The sequence below is a fragment of the Magnolia sinica genome, chromosome 7 (genome assembly GCF_029962835.1).
Source record: "Magnolia sinica isolate HGM2019 chromosome 7, MsV1, whole genome shotgun sequence".
NCBI lineage: Eukaryota > Viridiplantae > Streptophyta > Magnoliopsida > Magnoliales > Magnoliaceae > Magnolia > Magnolia sinica.
Window position 1 is genome coordinate 2755185 of NC_080579.1, and position 23514 is coordinate 2778698.

The following is a 23514-nucleotide window of genomic DNA, read 5'->3' on the forward strand; positions in this document are numbered from 1 at the left end:
GAATCCACGGAACTTCTCTGGATTCCTAACTCGAGTTGTACACGAGCAGAGTTAGCTCGGTAAGTCACTCGACTCGGCTTGAAAAAGCTCGGCTGATTTTTGGTGCTCAAAATGAGTTCGAGCCAAGCACGAGCTTGACCTTACTCAACTCAAATAGTACTCGAAATCAATTCGACTCGTTCTTGACTTGGTAGAAGGACCAGGGGTATATATACCCTTCTAATTTCCAAAAACAAAATACCCTAAGGCCTAACCCCATCGCCCATCCCAACGCCTGTTCAAAAAAAAAAAAAACCTTAAGATCCCTAACCCTGTAAACCCTCACCCTCTCTCAAGTCTTAGGCCATCTGGACCATCCCAGTGCTCGTTCCCCTCTCTCCCATCGGCCGTCCGGCTGTCCCTCTTCCCTCGCCTATCTAGCAACCTTTCTGGTGGCCACAACAACCGTCCGGCGGTCCCTCTTCTTCTTCTTCTTCTTCTTCTTCTTCTTCTTCCTCTCTCTCTCTCTCTCTCTCTCTCTCTCTCTCTCTCCTCTATTCTCTCTTTCTCTCAAACCCTAACAAATTCGGATTTGGGGGAGAGGAATGTTCACTCCCCAAGTATAGAGTTGTGATATAGTAATAAACTCGGTGAGACCGAGGTCAAAGCCCAAGGGACTGATACCTGTACGTTCATTATCAGATTATCATATTATTGGATTGGTGGGCTTTTTTTGGACAGTTAAAAATTTAAAAATGCAATTTTACTATTTCAACAAACAAGGGTCTACAATCAGAAATAAGGGTTATTCAATCAACCTAATTTTGGGACTGTGATTTCAATGGGTCCCACAATTTGGTTGGTTTAATTTGAATTAATATATGCCATGCCCCTAGTGGGGGTGGCCAACAGTGAAGTGTGAACTGATAATGGGTGTACTAACAAGCTAACAAAAAAAAAAGCTAACTAATATATATATATATATATATATATATATATATATATATATGCCCACAATTTATTAGTGTCTGCGTGTCAAGCAACATTAGCTATCTGCCTATCTGAGTATCATATAAATCCCAAAGTTAGATTATCAGATTATGCATTTTATATATTTTATTGCTTTGTTCAACTTCGAATTCCAATTGATAATCCAATTCAAATTCAAATGAATATCAATTTATAACTCGAACTTGGCTCAAAGATTAAACTCGGAACTCGATACTCGGCCCGAAAACTCGAATCAGCTTAAAGCACGAACTCGAAACTCGACACTCGGCTTGAAGACTCGAACATGAAATAGGCTCGAAGACTCAAACTTGGACTCGACTTAAAAATTCTACTCGAACTCAGCTCGAAATCTGCTCGAACTCAGACGAGCCGAGCATGAGCTGTTGTTCTGAGCTCGAAGGTCGAGCCGAGCACGAGTTGGGACTTGAGCAGTCGTAGTCAAGCTCGAGCTGGGCAATGCTTGGCTCGTGTACACCTCTACTCCTCACAGAGACTTCTCAAATCCACGAGGAAAGAAAGCAAGACTTACTATAAATAGTAAACTTACTATTTAGTAAGTTTATAGACGGTTGTGATGTCTACTAGTGTACAAGGTTTTCGGCCAAAAATAGTAAGTGTCCTATTTGGCTTCACCAAGCTGTTCTCCTAAATTTTCTAAGCTCTTTTCATGTTGGCCGCAACTCCTAAAGCCTAACGGATAAAGAGTTATAATCAAACTAAAACTTAATATTTATAGTAAAAACGAAATTAAAATAGGGAAATGACCGTCGATCTGGCGGTATTTCACAAATCTAGCTTCGGTAACTCGACATAGCGGGGTTGGTTAGCTAAAGTAGCTCGTTCAACCCCCAAATCATTTATTTTACGTCTAATAACTCATTCCGGATTGCGAGATACGCCCGATTTAATGTCCGATGGTTTAGATCACGTCTGTCGTCGACGAGCCTTTTCTGATCCATCTTGGCCATGTAACTGTCTACGACCCGTTCTACATCATTTAAATGAAAAAAATATAATTATAGTTCACATAAATTACTAAAGCACGGGTTTTATATCACTTAACATTTATTCATGCATGACCCAAAAGGCCAAAACTCATTTGAAAAGGCTTGGGAGAGTGCTTCCAATGGACTATGTGCCTTTAACATTTTCATTCATGGAACCATAGCTAGGGATTCATTTTCACCCTTATAATTAATTTATATAATTGCGGACGATGGAAATCGGTGCCCACATTGACTTGCTATGTTTTGGTTTTAATGGTAGGGGTGACTAGGCTGATTTGTGGATGTTGGAATCGCCACTAGCCAATAAATCTCATAATCTAGCAGTCGGCTAGAATCCACAGAATACGTAAGGTTAGAGAAATTCGAAGACTCTCTTACCTTAGATTGATTCCTAATCTGCGATAAGGGATTCTAGGTAAGGGACCTTGGTTACAAAGAGGGAAGGTGTTAGTCACCCTCTTTGCTTGTACAAAAGTACGCTCTCTACTTGGTGTGCAAAAAACAATCTCAAGGGATAATGGATGTTGTAGTTGAGATAAAACTAGGCACATACGCAAATTTCTGATGTAGCAAGATCCAAGATTTCGGCAAGCCACAGAGTATATGTCCAACGACGTGTCTAGAAGGCGGATGAAATGATGTTTATATAAAGGAGGTAAGAAAAGTAGACTAGACTACTAGAAATTTCTGATGTGACAGGATCCGATGTACGACAAGTCATAAAGCATATGTTCACTAGAAATCTAGAGGAGCAGGGAATAAATGTCATGATGAAAGCTGGTGTATGAGATGAATGGATCTTTGGCTTGGACTTGAATAAGCTAAAACATAGACCGAACCATGACCAGACTGGACTAAGCTTAAGGGTTGGAAAGGTTAAGAGGGGGGGGTCCTAAAAAATCAGAACTTTGAAGGCTTGGGAGCTCCTTCCCTCCTTCTCTCTCTCTCTCTCTCTCCTCCTCTCTTAGTTGTTGGTGTGTTGTGTTGTTGTGAAAATGAGAAGAGGAGAGGCCTATTTATAGCCTTCTCCAATGGTATTGTGGTAATTTTTTTAGGAGGTGAAGGGTGAAAGCTGACATGACAGCTTGAGAGTGGTTGAGGAGAGAGAAACGCTACGTGACGTACTCCCATTGGCTTTTGGGGTTAGTAAAAAGGTAAATAGTATCGGCTGGAAGGGTAATTTCAGGAAAAAGTTGACTTTCATGCGCAGAGACAGCTGTTGCTTCGAGGACACATGCGCCCCGTGAGCGGAGGTAATCGGAATACCGCCAGCGGTAGTCAAACTACCACCCGGGCTAGGCTTTGGTCGATGGGCCTCATTTGGTGCGCTGACTCATCTGATAGTTTTCTTTCGGGCTTTTGGGTTCGAATAGGTGAGTTTCCATGCTGAATTGCGTATATATTCTGATTCTGACAGGGTCTAGGTTCGAATTGGAATCCTAGTTAGGCTAGGTTTAGGGTTTAGGTTGAGGTTAAGCTGGGATTTAGAGGTTTGGATTAGGTTTTGGGGGTTCAGATTAGGGTTTCAGGGTGCAGATTAGGGTTTCGAGGTTTAGATAGGATCATGGTTCTTGGACTGTCTTAGCCTTCTCAAGATATTAGCCTAGGTGGGGTGTCTACAATAATACAATATATAATATACATATATATTAAGGAGGAATTAAAGGAATTTGTAATCATTGCAATTAAAAGAATTAAAGGTTTTTTTTTATTATATTGTTTTTCTTTTTGGCAATGGCAAAGATGAGATGAAATGTGTATGGGCTAATGGGCCTTTCCTAATCCAATCATAATTGTTAGCTCTTGGTTAAAATGGGGTTTTCCAAATCAATGGATGATTTTGATTACCAACTGGAACCCACGTGAGGTCCAATAAGGAGATGAAGTAGTGTGCCTCTACCTCTTTTTAATGGTCTACAAGTAAAAGGTCCAAGCCTGTAATACGTTGGGTAGTTCTTGGCTGAAATGGGCTACCCAAATTGGGATTCCCTAGACCGTTGGATGATTTTTTATTTTTTATCATGCCATATTCCATGGTCGTTGTACAAGAATTATGTATTGTGGGAAGAATATTCTGAATTTTGTATATGCCGGAGCACAATTTTGTGCAAATTGAAATAAATAATAGAGATAGTTATTTTATATTTTAAAGTACTTTTCTTCAATGTAATTTACATGGTGTATGAGGCCGCACTTTCATCATATTAGCAGGCGCCCCCACTTCTATGGCCCACTTGAGTCTCAAAATTACCTCCTTTTTATTTAAAATAATTTTTTATAGTGAATTTGCTAAAACTAATGTCTAAAATGTTAAAAAAAATGTATATAATTTTGGAGTATTCAAGGTGATTTATTTAATCAAATTCATATAAATATAGTATAAAATTCTAATGCATTCCAAATTAATGGTAACAAATAAAATATTTGGATTTCAGCTACCAAATAAAAATAGGGATTCCAAGTCACTTTGACTCATGTGTATTGATAACTTGGATTCCAATGAATTTCAAATGCCAGCTACGAGCTTGGCAGGTTATGGTCTCCACTAACCAGGTATCACCCTATGCAAGAATATTGAAGCCTTTTTTTTTTTCCTCTTAAAATTATTTTGATTAAATGGACCAAAATGCCACTTCAAGATTAAAATGGTGGATGGGTAGCTAGCTAAAATAAATGAAGCAGATCCAAAAATCAAATAAGCGTCTTGATTGGAACGGCAAGGATTAAACATCCACCCTAAAATATTCAGGGGCTACAGAAGTTTTGAATCATGCAAATATTTTTATACTTTCAGGTCATCCTAAGGGCCTGTTTGGCCCGAGAGATCCCATGGGATTAGGAGGGATGAGATGAATTTTAAGGTAATGATGGTGGTGTCAATGGGTTTAAGATCTATGAGATTGCTATATCCCAGGATAAGTTCACCGAATTGCCCGCCATATTTCGAGATTTTATCTTCCAATCACTTCCAATCTATTCAACCAAACATGCCCCAGGCACGATTGAACATGATTAGGAGGGATGAGATCAATTTTAAGGTAATGATGGTGATGTAGGTGGATTGTTTTAAGTTTGCAGGTTTGCTATATTCCGGGACAAGTTTACCAGGTCTGTTTGGCTCGTCATGCATATCCCGGGATTTTACCATCCCATCCCTCCTAATCCCATGGGATCCATCCGGCCAAACACGCCCTAAGTATGAATGATGGAATATAAATACTATTAGGCACTGCCCAACCTAATTTTTCCTTTCATTTAGGCTAGTTGGGTTTTGAACCTGCCACTGGGCCCATGTCATAACATGATTTCCAAAATAGATGGGTGGATGAATTTGTCACAAATATCACCGTGTGCTCTACTTAGGGCCCGTTTGGCCGGGTGGATTGGGAGGGATTGAATGGTATTAGGGTGGATGGCATGGATTTCTAGGTAATGATGATGTTGTCAGTGGATTGTCTAGAGATCCATGGGATTGCTATATCCCTGGATTGCTATATCCAATCTGTTTGATTGCTATATCCAATCTGTTTGGCGGGCCCGGCCAATCCTGGGATTAAACCTTCTCATCCCTTCCAATCCCTCAAACCAAACACGTCCTAGGCAAATTTGAAAGAATTAGGTTGGATTGGATGGGACTTAAAGGTAATGATAGTGTTGTCAGTGGATTGTCTTAAGATCCATGGGATTGGGATCAGATCACCGACTCTGTTTGGCACGCCAGGCCAGTCCCAGGATTTGACTTTCAATTCCTTCCAATACCATCCAAGCCCTTCCAATCCGACCGGCCAAACGGGCCCTTAGCTTTTATGATAAGAGGCGCATGTGAAGGCAGTCCATGCCTAGCCTAAAGCCTACCTTGCCTTTGACCAGATTGGTTGAGCAATCCAAACCTCAGATCGGTGGTCTACACCGTTGGAAACAATTAAATGGGCGCTTAGATTGTGTGTTGAGTACCCCATCATATTATAAACTCTGTGGAGACCACCATAAATGTACATGTTATATCCACGCCGATCCCTCCATTTTTTAGCTCATTTTAGGGCATGAATTCAAAATTGAAGCATATCCGGAGCTCAAGCGGACTACACCATAAGTAAAGGGGAAGAATGTGGCTGGCTATTGAAACCATTTTCAAGCCGATTTGTCATCCAATCTGTTCATTAGGTCAAATACTAGAAGAAGATAAAACACAAATATTAGCTTGATGGTCGGTGTTCAATTCACATTGTTCCCTGTCGTGTGGTCCACTTGAGTTTTGAATATGCTTAAATTTTGAGGTCATACTCTAAAAGCAGGGTCAAAAACTGATGAACGGCGTGGATAAGAAACTTACATCACTGTGGGCCCCACAGAGTTTACTCAGCACTCAGTAGGCAATCCGCACCCTTAGATGGGATGCCCACCGTTAGTTCTGAGTAGGGCCCACAGTGGTGTTTATAGGCCATCCAATTCATTCATCTGCTGTGTGGTGCATGGGATATGCAAGTATTCCGAAACTGAGGGTTGGGATGCAACGAGAGTTCGATGAAGCTTTAAACTGGGTGGCCCACCTGGGTTGTTGGGATATAGGGTGGGGTACCTGATGGAAGATATGGATTCCATGTACGTTAAACCCTAAACCCTGAAACAGCGACCTTCCAACCCCTTCCCCTTTCTTCTCCTCAAAACCTCGGAGAGAAGAACGAAGGATAGAGAAACCCCATTTCTATGAAATCTCATCCCATCATTTCCTGATTTTGAATCTCTCTCTCTTGGTTCGATGGCGCTTTACCTCCTCTTTGAATCGGCGTCGGGTTTCTCTCTCTTCCACGCTCATGGCATCGACGAAATTGGCCAGAACACGGAAGCCATCCGCAACTCGGTCCTCGACCTCACCCGATTCAGGAAAGTGGTGAAACTCGCCGCTTTCCAGCCCTTCTCCTTGGCTCTCGACGCTCTCAATCAATGCAATGCTGTCTCCGAAGGTGAGAATACCGGGGCTCCAAGCATTCCTCTCTCTCTCTCTCTGTGTGTGTGTGTGTGTGTGTGTGTGTGTGTGTCTATATATATATATATATATATATATATATAAAATAACTGTTTTTTTTTTTTTTTTTTTGCTTTTGATTGGTCGATATTTTAGTCCCCTTGAAGTGACTGAACTTTTGATGGTTGTTAATGGAGCTTTCCGATGCTTTGATGATGAATTTTCTAGGGTTTTACAGCTTAGCTGTCCTACTCCTTGACTGACAATTCGGTGAAATGCGTAGAGTTAAGTCATGGCCTTCTAATTTCTTATGAGTTTCAGCATTTTGAAAAAAAAAAACAACAAAAGTTCCATAATCATTTTGGAATCGATCAACAATATACTCAAATGCCAGTTTCAATGGATGCGTTAGAGAGGATCCATAATTTGTAAAGGAGTCATTTGGGTGTCTGTAAAATCGTTAAGTGGTAAACACTTGTAGTGTTTGGATGGGGAAAAACACTGTAAATTGTTCCACCTTTTTCCTACTTTTTAATTTTTATTTTATTTCCTGCAGTAAAGGAGAGATTCATATTAAAGTTACAAGTGTTTACATTCTAAAATTTTACATGCTCAGGTAGAGTGCAATGTTTAATATAGACACACCCTTGTGTGGGGTCCACCATTACGGGTGCAGGACACGCAATCCATCCATCATGTACGTCCGCTGATGTGAGCTCTTTTCCCAAAGCGGGTGGGCCACATCATGGATAACAGTTTGCATTTGGACGCCCATCATTAAAAACCTCCCAGATACTGTGTGCAAGGCATTCAATTTGTCCATCATGTTCGTTGAACTAGCCCAGCCCATCTTATATTAAGCCCTATTATGCAATTTGAAGATTTCGGTGGGATTTTTACCGCTCCAAGCTCTATCTTGTGAGAATACTCAATTTATACTTGGTAAACTTTTTATAAGTTAACCAAGACAAAATATTTACCGATAAACACTTTACCACTTAAAGCCAAACCTGAAAGAAGTAATTTACCTATCAAACTCTTATTTGTTTATTTATTTTAAAGATGATACTTTATTAGGTAGAAGCTGAAAAGAGAAACAAAAACTACAAACCGAAAGGAAAAAAAGAGAAAAAACAAAAAACCAGAAACAAACCTAAGAGAAACTACAACAAACCTAAGCTATAAAAAGTATAGAACCTAAACAGGCAGCCTCTTCAAGGCGCTCAGTCCTTGAATAGCTGAACCACTCTGTTAAAGACCCCAACACTTGCAATACTTTTGTTACGAAAACATCTCTCATTTTGTTCTCCCCAAATCGACCACAAGACTGCTAATAGGGCTAAACTCTTTACTATAAAAAATTTACAACTTCAAATTTTACAAGCATCTAAATGACCTTAACGGAAAATGCTTAGACCTCACTTAGATACCTACCAGGGTAACTTTCTCTAACGTAAAGGACATGACTTGATGTGCATGAAATGCACCTTGTCCATTAGGTGCATCACCCCTTGTTAAGCCTTGGTCCGAAAAATTAGGCCGATACAACATTCAGGTGGCCTGCCCCATAAAACTGTATGTAAAACTTCAAAATTCATGTGGTATGCCCCACCTGAGTTTTGGAATCCTGTGATTGCTTGGTAAATGTTTCATCCTCATGAGGCATATCAAATTAGTAGATTGGATGACATATAAACACCTTGGTGGGCCCTACAGAAAACTAATGTTGGGCACCTCATACCAACTTTTTCCTAGGGTGTGGCTTACCTAAAGTTCTGGATGGTCATGAGTTTTGGGTTCCAATGTGAGCATGAGGCAGCGTATCTGATGGACGGGGTGGATCTCATGAAAATTCCGCCCACGTGGCTCTTGGTGCACGTGGTATGCTAGCGATGTTCTAAGGTGAAAGGAAACAGAACAGCTGATGTCATGCCTGTGGGCCCTGCAGTATGTTGCTGATAATGGGACATATATGGAATGACAAATATCCCCCCCTTGTGAAGCTCATTGATTGGATTTGCATAATGTCTTTCGAGAGTTTCAATGATATTCATAGGTGATTAATTGTTTTTTGGAGCTTAAATTCACACAGATATCATGGATTCCTAAATCTCTTGGAGTTGCAGGGCTTTTGACAGATGAATCGATGAACTTTTTGGAGCTGAATCTTCCTAAAATTAAGGAAGGAAAGAAGCCCAAGTTCAGTTTGCGTGTCACAGAGCCAAAAATTGGGTCGCAGATTTCTGAATCAACCAAGATTCCTTGCTAAAGCAATGAGTTTTTCCTGGAAATCCTTCGTGGTGTACGCTTACATTTCGAGAGGTTTATCAAGGACCTTAAGGTTTGCAATTTTGCATCTGAGTTCTGTATATGGAATTGTCCTTGTTTTCTTTCTAAAATAACAGTCAGTTTATTTCTTTTTCCTGTCTGTTATAGCAAGCTGACTTAGAAAAGGCTCAACTGGGTTTGGGGCATGGTTGCAGTCGAGCAAAGGTCAAGTTTAATGTTAATCGAGTAGACAATCTGGTTATTCAGGCCATTTTCCTTCTTGATACCCTACACAAAGATGTCAATTCCTTCTCCATGAGAGTCAGGTTTGTTGGCATTCAATGTATATTTTTTGAAAGCATAATTTAGATTCCTTTTCTTATTTGGAAACCGCTTGCTACGTTGTGCTGAGTACCTACCATGGTTACTTTATCTATTGTTGGGGAAATGATTTAACATGCATGAAATCCATGTCCTCCATTAGGTACCTTGTTTGGCCTTGATCCCAAAAATCAGGCTGATTCAACACAGGGGGGCCACCCCAAAATAATTATACCTAAAACCTCCGAATTGACTTGCTATGGCCCACCTGAGTTCGTAGTGCCCATGTAGAAGCTGTTAACCATGTTGTCAAACTTTAGTTGAGATAGTGTTGGTTATGCTTAGTGATCCAGATCCAGGGTCCCTGCCAGACACTAGCATCTTCCAAACCCATGACTGGTTCATCAGATATAAGGTGTCATTTGGCAACCTGGATTTGGGTTCCAAATCCAAAAGACCTCATCCTTATGTTTGACAGCCCCTTTTCTCCTTGGAATTCTAGATTTCAAGCTACTTTGGGTTGCAAAATCCGTAGATTCCAATTCTAACCCAACGGTTAAAATTTTCAAATTGTTCCCTTTTGGTGTGGCCCACTTGCCTATTGGAATGGCCTCATTTGTAGTGTAGCCCACCAAATACCATTTTTGAATTTTATAGGATTGAAAATCCAGGTTGCCAAGCACAACTGATAGAATCCAGACGTAGGGATTTCAATTCCAGTATTTGGATTCTCATCCTAGCTGCCAAATGACCCCTAATGGTCCTGGTCAGGATGGAAGGTTAAGGTGGACAGCAACCTTGTGCACCAGAACAATTTATTTATTGCTGTATTATATACTGATGGAAAAAGAAAAAGAAAAAAAAAACTGTGATTGAAGCTTTCTTTGATTTTTATACCTTTCTGTAGAGAATGGTACTCTTGGCACTTCCCTGAACTTGTAAAGATTGTCAATGATAACTATCTCTATGCCAAAATTGCAAAATTCGTGGTGAACAAGTCAGAGTTGACTGAGGACAAGATTCCAGGGTTAGCAGACATACTTGGTGATGAGGATAAAGCGAAGGAGAGTCTTGAAGCAGCTAAAGCATCCAAAGCTCATGAAATTAATTTGTTTTGCTAGCTGTCTGATGTTCTATTCATAATTTTATGCTGCTTTTTCAGGACAGGATTTGTCTCCAATCGACTTGATTAACGTTCAGCAATTTGCACAGAGGGTAATGGACCTCTCTGAATACAGGAAGAAGCTCTATGAATATCTTGTTACAAAGATGAATGACGTTGCACTGAATTTGGCTTCTTTGATTGGTGAAGTTGTTCGCGCCCGTTTGATTTCTCATGCTGGTAGTCTTGCAAATTTAGCGAAGTGCCCCACTTCTACTCTTCAGATCCTCGGTGCAGAAAAGACACTTTTCAGGTGCATCTTCCGCATCTACTTATGCCTTGATGATGATGAAATAGGTTCTTTCTAGGAAAATTTTCTCTTCTAAAAGGGTCCATTTGGGTAAGGGATCCTACAAAATCGGGATTAACCTAAATCCTGATTTCGGTTGTCTCATGCCCTCCAAGTTGGATTAGTATGCGCGAAACCAGTGCTGTCCTCCTTAATTGCAACTATTTGAAGTTCTAATGGTCAATAATTGTGGCTAAGTAGGGAAATTGTACTAGGATAAATGGATAATATGAATCTAAAGAGGAGGGTATGGAGCTCATCAAAATTGTGACTAAGCCATAATACTGATATCCCCCATCCAAAGGGGCCCAAAAGCAGAAGGAACTGAAAATAGAGAGTTTATTTATTTATTTATTTATTTTTTTATAATTCCAATTTGTGCTGTTCAACTATTTTACAAAATCATAGCTAGCAGAAATTATTTAGCAAAGTCATTGTCACGCCCCAAAATTCGGTACCCGAGTTGGCCAGACCCGACTCCGAATCTCAGGACATGATTCAATTTTAAACATTCACAACCACACTTAATTAAAACTCATTACAATAAACAATATTCATCAAATACAACCTTTAACTATTACAGCCTAAACTCACTTCTAAGTTCCTGCTATACAATTTATTATTATTATTTTTAAAAAAAATACAAATACGGATATGGCTACCACTAAGCCGATGGTTAGATCCTCAGTCTGCTTCGCCTCGACTAAACTCCAAGACCTGAAACACTGTTATTTTGGGTATGAGCACAACCGCTCGTGGGATCTTATCCAACCAAATATGAAATTTCTAGATTTATATCAAACGAATAAATAATAAGAGTACTTCTGAAATTCCAAAACATGAATCAAAATATTAAATATTTCATATGACATGAATGCGATGCTGGAATCATAAAGACGTACTGAATGCCACACTATCATGAATTCAAGAATAAAATTTAAATAATCATCACATCTTACAACACCGTACCTAGGTGTATGACCACGTTGCATTAACGCCCACACACCAGTACCTCATGGTGAGGGACTCATTTATACGTTAGCTAGTCAGACTACTGCTCCAGTTGTACCTCTGACGTATGTCCGCGCACACAATTGTACTCATACGCCGTACACAAAGGAGACTCCGAAGGATCCAACGGGTTCTAGGGTCTTTCACCCAAGGGACACGATTGCCCTACTTGCTAGCTTTAGGGTCTCTCACCCAAGGGACACGATTGCCCTACTTGCTGGCTTTAGGGTCTTTCACCCAAGGGACACGATTGCCCTACTTGCTAATACCACGATCATTTTCTCATTTTTCTTTCTTTTTCCATAATTTCGTAATCAGTATAGATGAATGCATGTCATGAATTATTCTAAAATCAGAAGCGAAATAATTTAATTATTTAAATCCCGATACAACAATGCAAGTTCTATACAAATGTGCGAAAATTCGATGCCGTAAAAAAAAATTCCTAAAATTTACTGAAACATCAAGCTAAAATCAAATTAATTAATATTATTTTAAACCAATTAATTTAAAGCAATTACTTTAACACAAATTTAAGGTCTAAATCTTAACACCAAATTTCATAAATAAAAGTTAGATTAAAATCTAACTCTACAAGTTAATCAGATTCAGTAAATGCTAAAATTTAAAAAAGTAAATATTATGTATAAAGGAATTTGACAATATTAATTTGAAGTCATTATGTCAAATAAATAAATTTTCTAAAATACATAAAATCAGAAAGTTCATAAATGGAGGAGAATCACCCACCTGATATTTGGACCGTCGATTTCTGGACTAAACCATACGCCCACGACCTACTTAGCGTCGCATGCTAGACCTGACCCACGCTTATGCTCTCAACGAGTTTCTCCCACTGACGCAACACATAGCATTAAGTTACTGTCTACACTCGCTGGATGCGTGAGAAGTCGAGTTTCAGGACACCATCTACCAAAAGAAAATAACACCTAAGTGGTCTATTTAATGAATGGTTTGGATTTTAGGTTAGTCTATTTAACTATGGCTGTTTCCAATCAAGGTTTTCTACTGTTCGTGTTGTTGGGCTGATGGTATGTAAGATGAATTACCGTTTTACAATCGAAAATGTCAACAATATAAATTTTTATTTGTAATTAATAATTCTATATATCATTTTGTTAAAACTTTAATAATTCAAATACTTAAATAAAATATTATTTTTACTATTATTTAATTTAGAAATTACAGTAAAACAATGTACAAGAAATTTTATTTAATTTCTAACTTTAATTAAATTAATTTTTTTTTACTTAAATAATATTAAATATTAGCATAAAAATATTTATTATTTTAATCACTAAATTCTAAAATTAAAATTTTTATTTTATTTATCACATAAACTTAACAAATACACACACACACACATACGCACACATATGTATTGAAATAACTTGATTATTTTATAACAAATTTTAATTTCTTTTTGATAATTCATTGAAAATGTATATTTAGGTTTAATCGATAAATTATCTAAATTTTAATTTAAACAAAAATTTTGAACTACAAGGAAAACATTTTTTTTTTTTAAAGTTTAAAAATCTAATATTATATTTTATTAAAATTTTAATTTAATAAAGTTTTAAATACACATTAATCACTAGAATTTCAAAATATAGAAATCTAATCAATTTAATTTCAATTCCAAAACTTGGAAAATTTTCTTAAACTTAAGTTCATTTAAATTTAATTTAATTAACTCTTCAAATTTTAGAATTAAAATTTGGATTTTAATCTTTACAGAATAAAAATTATCACACTAATTTATATAATATAACATTAATAATGTAATTAAATTATTATTGATAATTTAAAATTTATTATTATTATTATTTTTATCTAACTACTTAAATCTAAATTCAGAATTTTATTATTATTTATTTTTAAATCTAAATTGAATAAAGTCAAGGAATATATTAATTTAGATTTTAAATACTATTACTATTATATAAATTATTTGTTACAACATTATGTAAGTATGATTAACTTGGCTTTATAATTGACTATTTAAATTAATAAATTTATTTTTATTTGATACATTTAATATAATTATTATATTACTTTTATGTTAAATTGTTAATATCATCATTTACATAATTTTTTTTTAAAAAAATAATAAATTATATTTATCACAACTTTTATATATTATCAAATAAAACTTTTCTATTTTGTTACTTATAATATAATCATATAAATAATATTAACTACATGTGTATTAATTATGTAATATAATGTTATCTTACACATGTTTATTTTAATTATGTTATATATTTTGTCATTATTATTATTTTTTTATATAACCTACAGTTATATTGTATTACTACTATATTATTATGAAACGTAATATTTATATTTTACCATACCTTAATGATCTTATAAACCTTTTTATTTTATTTTATTTTATTATATATCTTATTATATATCATATTAATACTGATTACATATTACAATTATAAAATTTATAATTTGTTATTATTAATATATATTTTTATTTTATTTTTATAATCATATTTGCTTATATATACTTATCAATCTTACATCACTTATATTTACAATTCTGCATAATGAATCATAAATATTTTAAATAATTAATTATATATTCTGTTTGTACTGTAAAATATTGTAGGATATTATAATTTATTTGAAATTTAATTTAATAAAAAAAAAATTTCTTAACAAAACATTTAAGAATTAATAAAATAATCTTAAATAAACTATTTATTTTATTTTATAAATTTATTTATTTTATTTATCCATAAATTATTTCAGTATTAAATATTTTAAAAATAAATAAAATAAAAATTCCTAAATGAGTAGATTCCCTAAAAAAAATAAAATAACTGACAATAATATTTCTACGAAAATTTAGATTAAATAAACATAATCATAACTGAAAATGATAAATTTCATGTTAAGATCACCTACCTTAAATTCTGATGATCCGGCCCCGCTTTAATCTCTCTCTCTTGATTTACAGAGCTCTTTCTCTCCTTCACTCAATTTTTTTTTTAATTTGATTGATTCATTCGATTCTTTCTCTCTCTCTCTCTCTTTTTTATAAAAAGATGCGTAATGGAATGGAGGATTGAGAATTTTGGGACGGTTTCATTTAGTGGGAGGTTCGGCGGCCATTACCGAACAAAAAGGAAGGAAAGTGGAGAAGGTGGTTTAGTCGTGCGGAAGATGTAACTTTCATTTTTTATTTTATTTTTGTTTTTTAAGATATAGTGGGTCCCATTAACAATAATTTAAATCTAATCCGTCCATCATCTCGGCCTGGCCAAGAGAAAATATAAGGAAAAAAAAATGAGGCTGATCTGAAACTCAGGTGGGCCACACACAAGCGGACGGTGGACTTGGTTCCCACAAAAAATGGGTTGTTCTTGATTTTTATTTTATTTTTTAACAACAATCCAGTGGTTAAGATCAGATTAATTTTAGTGCACATTCAATAGTTGATGTTGGCTAGATTTGGATTAGTTAATAATTAAACACGTGGTCTTAAGTATATGAGTTGAGAGAGTGCATTATAAATAAACTTATATATATTCTACCAAAATCATGTAATAATTAATGACATTAATTAATAGTTCACACTAAGCAAAACGATCACACATCAACGGTTACAATTTACATGAGCCGATAGATGCATGTGTGCATGGGTGCGTGGATGTATGCATGGGTCTATGTGTGTATACTCCAATGAAGGCAATTGTACATACATGTATGTGTATACACGTGTACCAAAATTCTGGGTCATTACAGTCATGGTCAGTTTTTCTATTATACAGGACATGTTTGTGTTCAAAGCTGTGTAGTGGCTAATTGGCTCATTCTCAAAACCATTTCTTGGAATGCTTAGGTTTTGCTAATTTAGTTAAACCCATTCAAAACGCAAATTTTCTAATTTGCATTCCTATTTTATTTCTATGTGTTGATCTCTCTCTCTCTCTCTCTCTCTCTCTCTCTCACAGAATCCGTACAGGTTCTATCAGTTTGTTGTTTAAATGAGATATTGTGAAAATTTCTTTCTAGCTACATCAGAGTCAACAACTCCTTTTTTCCTTTCAATGAAATGCCTATTGTGAAAGCTCATAACCATTTTTATTATTTGAGTATTGACAAATTGAGTTCTTTTGCTGTGATACATGAGTCATTATCTCATTGATATTGTTTGTCTTTAGGGCGTTGAAAACCCGAGGGAACACGCCAAAATATGGCCTTATATTTCATTCTTCTTTTATCGGCCGAGCATCTGCATGGAACAAAGGTCGTTTAGCTCGTTACCTTGCAAACAAGTGTTCCATTGCATCCCGTATTGATTGTTTCTCAGGTTAGATTTTTCCTCAGTTTAACTATTTTAACATGGGTCTTTCTGTATTCTACTTCTCTACCTGTCTGGTGGATTTGTGCCGGACTACTGTTAATATTGTATTCTTTGTGTAGAGATGTGACGCAGGGATGAACGTGATGAGGATAACTACTCCGAATCCACGGAGCTTCTCTGGACTCCTCACAGAGACTTCTCGAATCCACGAGGAAAGAAAGCAGAAAATAGAAATAAATTCTAATAAATTCGAAATTGATTAATTAATTAATAAAAATGAGTTCACAACCATTTAAATAGGGGTACCAAGCACTGGGAAAGAAATCAGAATCAAACTACAGCTCAAACTCCTAGAATCCGCGACTTACTATAAATAGTAAACTTACTATTTATAGACGGTCGTGATGTCTACTAGTGCGCAAGGTTTTTGGCCAAAAATAGTAAGTGTCCTATTTGGCTTCACCAAACCGTTCTCCTAATTATTCTAAGCTCTTTTCACGTTGGGCGCAACTCCTAAAGCCCGATGGATGAAGAGTTATAATCAAACTAAAACTTACTATTTATAGTAAAAACGAAATTAAAACAGGTAAATGACCGTCGATCCAGGGGTTTTTCGCAATTCCGGGCTGCATAACCCGGTGTAGCGGGGTTGGTTGGCTAAAGTAGCTCGTTCTACCCCAAAATCATATATTTTACGTCAGGTAACTCATTCCGGATTGCGAGATACGCCCGATCTCAGGTCTGACAGTCTGGATCACTTCTGTCGTCGACCGGGCCTTTTCTGATCCATCTTGGCCATGTAACTGTCCGCGACCCGCTCTACGTCAAGATGAATACCACTGTTTTTGGGCAAAAGCTTCGTGAGCAGTTGGAGGAGAGGCTGGACTTCTATGACAAGGGTGTTGCCCCACGGAAGAACTTGGATGTTATGAAAGCAGCTATTGATAGTGCATTAAACAAAGACTCGCAGGAGAAGCAAGGTAAGGGCCTTTTCCCAATGCCTGCTGCTACCATACTTGTTTTATGTAGATCAAATTGTTGACTGCTACATTTTCCTCATATGCAGATCACCTGTATATCACTTGTATGCTGTACGATTCCAAACTTGCGTATTCAACTTTCGAATTAGCTAACTGATCTGAATTACCGTTAGATGATCTTGTAACCAATGTCAAATTCATAGTGCTCCAAATTAGGCATTCTTCATTACATACAAATTTCTGTGCTTCAGAAAGTGCTGCAGCTATCAAATAACCATTTATCTTCTAAAAGTGTGCATTTGCCGGTGCTCTTCTAGGAATGTGTATTTTTTATATTGAACTTGATTCAGAGCCTTTGAAGGCATAGAGGTCAATACATCCTCATTTTTTACTGCACATGTTTCATACTTAGCTGACATCTAGACCATACATTCAGCTGGTCCTCAACCATATTGGTCCGATAGGTCACAAAGATGATATTAAGGGCCTGTTTGGGAGCGTGTATTCGAAACCCCCTGTATTCGAAACCCCCTGGATTTGAAATCCTCTTGTTGTATTTGGCACCCTAGATTGAGAATCAACTTTAATCCAAAAGTAGCTATTCATAGTATATTTGCAGGGGTTTGAATTTAATTACTAAATCAACTTTAATATCTCTAATTAGTAAACTTATGTAATTTTTGACACAATGGTTGTAATAAGCCCGTTGAAATATATACTTTGCCAAAAAATGATGAAATTCCAAGTCTCGGATGGGCCACAAGCACAAGATCACGTCCGAGTGACTAACCAATGATTTTTAACCATTGATTTACATGGACAATGTTTGGATGGTGCTGATCATCGTATTAAAGTAATTATAGTGATGCAATTGATGATCTAATTATTTTGGGATATCATTAGTGGGCCATGTGTCCAATAGATTAATAGTCTAGTGATACACATGTTACACATGCAACTATGGGAATAATTTTAGATGTAATCCAAGGTCTCACCTTGGATTTGAAACCCCCTGGATTTGAAACCCCCAGTTACTTTATGGTGCCAAACAACTTAGGGGATTTGAAATCCCCCCAAATCCATGGTGCCAAACGACCCTTAACAGTTTAGTTGGTGTACAAATGACACTAATAGGCAAAACTTAGCAATTAATTCACAATAGTCAGGTGTATGTTTTGGCTGATTTACAATTAATGGCGGAGTCACAATATTAACAGTCCGCATGTCATTGGCATATTTCATGTGTATAGTATTTGATGTGGTGTTGTAACTCGTGTGCCTTTGGAGGCTACTTGGCTCCAACTAATTTCATCTTTACACGCTTCTAACTACTACTACTACTACTTCTTCTTCTTCTTCTTTTGAGAATATACAAGATTCGTGTTTTGCATTGTGGTTCAACCCTAGAATATGTAGTGTCTTTTAGCCTTTCAGTTTGGACAAGCAAGATGTTTACACCTAATCTGACTGTGTTAGATCTAGCAACTCAAATGATATCATGTAGTAGGGAAATCTCAACAAGAGATAAACGAAAGATCTCTTCAGCTGCCTTATGGCTGAATGTGATCAGAATATGTAAAGTCTTGAGTTTGAAGGGTAAGTTCAACTGGCTACAACAATGCAACACGTGTCGTGTCGCGTATCCCGCTTATGTGGCAAAGCCATCTAATACGATAGTGGTCTCATGACCGACGATGTGTATGGATTGAAACACAGTTATGGCAAGTGATGAATTCGATTGATGCACCCTAACATCTCATGGATGCCTTTTGCCCGAAAACGCTTGAAGAGTGGAATAACAACCACACCAAGCTAACTGAGTTTCATAGCGCATTACACATTTGCGTGGAGAAATAGATAGCTATCACCAACACATGGCATGTTGAGTGTGACTCTCGTCTAGGTAACAGAAGCAGAATGTGCATACAACTAGTGGCCAACCCACGACAAACGACTAACATACGTGGTGTTGTTCGGACCTAGATAGTTATTTTCACATTAGTAGACATAAAGAGTGACTACGAAGATTTCTCTCCAACTGCTGCCTCAAAATCACATAAATAAGAGAAAGATCGAAGAGCTCCAGGTCCTCGCAAACTCAACACAAGTCAAATCTACATTCTAACATTGCTTATCCATTTATTTTATCAAATTTATAGCGCAAGGCTGCCTATCCTTTTATTTTATCTCATCTTAGCTTATTTTAGACTAAGACAACCTGTCTATGTTACCATGCTGGACTGGCTTTAGCATAGTAGTGTAATCCTGTCTATCTCTACATTGCTATGCTTGGTCGACTTAGATTAGGAATAGTGTGATTCCCGTCCATCTAGAGCAAGTACTGGATTGTAAGGATGACCTTTTATTATTATTATTATTATTTTTTTTTTAGTAGTATAATTCCCTTGGTCCATGCTCAAGACTAAGGAAGACTTAGATCCTAACTAAATATTATTGTAAGTTTTTATTTTCATTTTTATTCAATACAATTGAGTTCCTTTTACTCTTACATTGCACGAATCGGGTTATCTTTGCTATCACGATGAGAACAATTCCTTTCGGCTGAAAGGCAAAAAGAACTCATTAGAAGGACGAACCCTCCATTTTGCAAAATCGCCTGATTTCATTTACAGGAGGCTGAATGGATGGTTGAACTGTTTCGATTCTTGATTATAGACAACCGCTCACGGTCTCTCTGTCTATCTAGGCATTTGGGGTCATAGGTTTTCTGTTCGGATCGAGCTGTAATAGGTTCTGGCATGCCCGACACCATATACACATACCAACAACTGAATTTTGAACCAACCACAAGGCCAATAGATCAGGGGCTGGCTTTTGGTCTGATTCGCCCGACCATGTATTGACCATCACTCCAAATCCCTTAAAAAGTTTGGAAAGATCCTAACCAGCAAATTTGGCCTTCTTTAGGTGGATGTGGACTTCTGCTCTTTAAAAGATCCTGGGCTTAGAGCGGCAACTCGGGCAATTTTGGGTCGGGTTGAGGGTCAAACCGAGCCCGACCTGACCTCGAGAGGACCTAGCCTGCAACCTGAACCAACCCTAAATCTAACTTGAGGTGCCCAATCCGAACCCAACCTAAATTCCTCCATGCTCAACCCTGACCCAACCCAACTCAACCTAACCCAAATTGACCCAAATCGAACCAAATGCATGAGATCATTCCCAACCTAGCGTAACCTGATTTGGATATGCGCAAACCGTAACTCGACCCGAGGACCCTGACCAATAGACCCAGCCTGACTCGAACTTGGGCTGTGTCAACCAGGTGTGGGTCAATCCGAAACCAAGTTGCAGCCCTTATTAGGGTTGTCCAGTTAAGGAGCTGTTGCTTCCACAGTCTGTCTACTTTGGGGCTTATCGGAATTACATTTTAGATCACTGACCACGGAACTAGGGCCCGGGGATGCTAGACACATCCTGAGGTAGAGGATCATACGAGTCTCCTGGTAATGAATTACTAATGAATACCATGTGCTCACCACTTTCTGCAGCAGCATTTGCACATTTTGGAGGGTTTTTCTCACCTTGGTTTTTGCGTATCGAATTGTTCACCATTGATATGGGGTCATATTGCCCCTGTATCAGGCCAACACGGTTTGTATTGTTAGGGGTGGGGTCAAGGTTTTTGTCGATTTGGGAGGGGTAATATTGTCATTTTCAAAAAAAATTGTTATTTTCCAAAAATCTGCTAACCCAGTCATGGTTAGTTTTTCCCATCCAAAAAATTAACGGCAACGTGTTTTTTGGCCACATTTGGACAAATGCTCCAGGGTGGGTGCTATTTATCTTTGGTCTGAAATAGAGGGTGCTATATGTCAAAACCTTAATAAATTTAAAAATTAAAATTAAAATTAAAACACAAGACAGAAGTCACGGTTCTCTTGTCAAATTTATGTGGACATATGATCTGATGCAGATTTAGGAAAAGCATGTATGTCGTTGTTTGATTTGTTTTGTATTTGATATGAATGCTTGCAGATGGAGAAAAGACCCAAATGGATACAGATCATGAACCCACACAAGTTTCAGTAAAGAAAAGAAAGAAAAAGAAAGCTAAAAGTGAGGGAGTGGATGGTGTTCCCATGGCAGAGGATAAACTAGCCGAGACTGTTGATGGAGATGCTCTTGATGAGCGTGAAACCAGGAAGAAGAAGAAGAAAGAGAAACGCAAGTCAGTGGATGAGCCAGTTCCCAAAATTTCCAATGGCACGAATGGCTTGGATTATGAACAGAACGGGACTGCTAAAAAGAAGAAAAAGAATTAGGGTGAAGAGGGTGATGGAAGTGAACTACATACCCCCAGTGACGTGAAGAAGAAAAAGAAGTTGTTAATAAGCAAAGATGAGTGAGTTTTATTTTCTTTTCTTTTTTGGTACCGAGTCTTCTTGAGTTTTGTTTATGTTGTGGGCCTCATTGACCAATGCTTACTCATGGGCCTTATTGTGCAACGCTTACTCCTTGTTGTGGCCTCAGTTATGCCATATGCATTTTGCGGGAATCTAATGGAATTTTTATAATTTAGTCAATTTTTTATTTCTGTTTTGGAAGAATTGATCCTGTAGTTTCCTAGCTATGTGCTCTTGTCACATTGGTCACCAATCTTTTTTATCATGGATGTAGGGGTCGTTTAGCAGTACTAGCATTCTTCAACTGCGTTTGTTAATGTAGATTTTTTATCTTGTAAAATCCAGAAATTGTTTGACAACAGACCTTAAAAGTGGGGAGAGTAGTTATTACAGTTGGAGAACTAAAAATTCCTTGGATTTTACATACACCTTTTTTTTCCCCTTCTAATTTGAAAGGGGCTCCTTTGGCGATCTTCATTCTTGTTTTTGAGGGTTCTAAACATGATTTGGATTGAAAATCCTGGATTCTAATTCCTAACTGCCCAATATCCATGCTACCAGATGGTCCTGTTTCTTGAAGGGAAAAAAAGAAAAGGAAAAACTCACTTGGGGCTTGTTTGGATTTATAAAAAGCAGGGAAAGGTAAATAGTGTTTCTTAGGAAACTTCTTTCTAGGAAACTAGGAAAGGAAACAATGCTTCCCGTTACTAATTTTTCACAAGGTTTTTCTAAAAAGTTTGGACATTTTTCAATTTGTTGCTTGGCAAAACAAACATTTTCTTATTTATTTATTCATTTTTCTGAATGTTATCGTCACACGTGGCATTCACAATATATATGAGGCACTTGAAGCCTGGCATTCTTGTCACGTGTGATATGCTTGAAGTTGTATAGTGGCATGTTGCGCCTGCGCGCGCACATACATAATCACATGTTTATGCATGGGATGCGAGTTGCCGGTAACCCATCATTAGAGAGGTCACTCGTAACTCCGACATGACCCAATTAAAAGGCACCAGGCGTCCATATTAGATCTTAGGTCAGTAGTAAAAAAGCACCATACGAAATGACAATATTATCATTTTCAATGTGGGGCATGCATTTGACACATGCACGTGACTTTGTAATGATGTTGTCCAAATTATGTAACTATAACAACAATGTTCATCTCCAATTTATCATAAAAACCATGTCTAGGGGGTTATTGGGACCAAATGGCATGTTGGCGTACATGACAAGATAATTCGATGGCAAGGGAATCAAATCACCTTGGGGGTTACATTGGAAAATGTGGCAGAGGTTATTAAAAGTGAATGGTGGCACATTTGGATTATAAGATCAAATGGCACGATTAAACCCGCCATTAAATGATGTAGGGGGGTTATATTGGCAAATGCAGCACATGAGAGGTTTTTAAAGGTGGATGGTTTAACTCTTGAAAAATTTATTTTCCTTCAAAAAAAAAGTTTTTCTCAAGGATGAAAGTGGGAAAATAATAATAAGTGAAAAATTTTGTTTTCTATTAATTGCTAAAAAAAATGGCTTCACATATGAGGAAAAATTACTTAGATGAAAAATGGTGCTTTCTTGTCTTTCCTTTCCATGATTCCAAGCAGACACTAGGGCTATATCCATTAGGCATGCGTATGTGGTCGAATTCAGTCAAACAGTTGACATTCGAAAATTCAACGATGAAGGAATCTGCCGAAAAGAATTTCAAGATTTAAAAATCATAGGCATTGAAATCAATAACACTCAAAGCGGTGATCAAAAGGTCCGTCTAAATTCAACAGAAAACATTGAATTCC

General features: G+C 37.2%; 1 pseudogene; it reads left to right on the forward strand.

The window, feature by feature from the left end:
- Positions 1–6596: 6596 nt before the first annotated feature.
- Positions 6597–21910, forward strand: LOC131250845 (nucleolar protein 56-like; annotated as a pseudogene).
- The last annotated feature ends 1604 nt before the right edge of the window (positions 21911–23514 follow it).